Source organism: Pyxicephalus adspersus, chromosome 12, assembly GCF_032062135.1.
Source record: "Pyxicephalus adspersus chromosome 12, UCB_Pads_2.0, whole genome shotgun sequence".
Taxonomy (NCBI): Eukaryota; Metazoa; Chordata; class Amphibia; order Anura; family Pyxicephalidae; genus Pyxicephalus; species Pyxicephalus adspersus.
In genome coordinates, this window is record NC_092869.1 from 40,316,092 (window position 1) to 40,316,827 (window position 736).

Here is a 736-nt window from a genome sequence, read left to right on the forward strand (position 1 = left end):
TGTGGTAGGCGTTTACGTAGGTCGAATGGGTCTCTGGCTGACAGAAGCTATTCTTAAGGACACGTGCTGGATGCATCTTGGCAGGAGATTTACAAAGCTTTTCTGAGAGCTGTTAACTCCTCAGAGAACACACATGTTCCAGCAAATATCAATATTACTCAGCCACGAAGGATTGCTTGCCCAGTTCTTAAACCAAACTAAGCCTCTTGGTTTAGGGCTCAGCCCCGTAGGCATTGTTGAAAATCATCTGGCATTTTAGGGGCATCAAGAATGGTTTCGACATAATGGCGAATGGGCCTTTTGTTCAAAATGTTTATGTAAAAAAAAATCTTGTTGCATGATTAAAATGGAACTAAACTCAAAATAGAAAAAGTGACCAGAAAGGAAAGGTTTTTGGCAAAAGTCTTCCCTGCTCCTGTTGGCTTTAGGTTTTTGGCAGTGCCAAGAATGGACCTAAATTCTAGGGACAAGGTAACTCCTTTCCAAGTGCAAGGGTTAAGCCATCAGTGACCACCCAAAAGTCAATTAGGGTTGTAGTGAACCTGAAAGAGTTGACTGCAAAAAGTCCTGGACCTGTGATCACTGCAGGGTAAGTGTGTCCTATGATTGACATGCATGTTATTATTTTAATATTATTACACAGTATTTATATAGCACCATCATATTACACAGTGCTGTACAAAGTCCATAGTTGTGTCACTAACTGTCCCTCAAAGGAGCTCACAATCTAATGTCT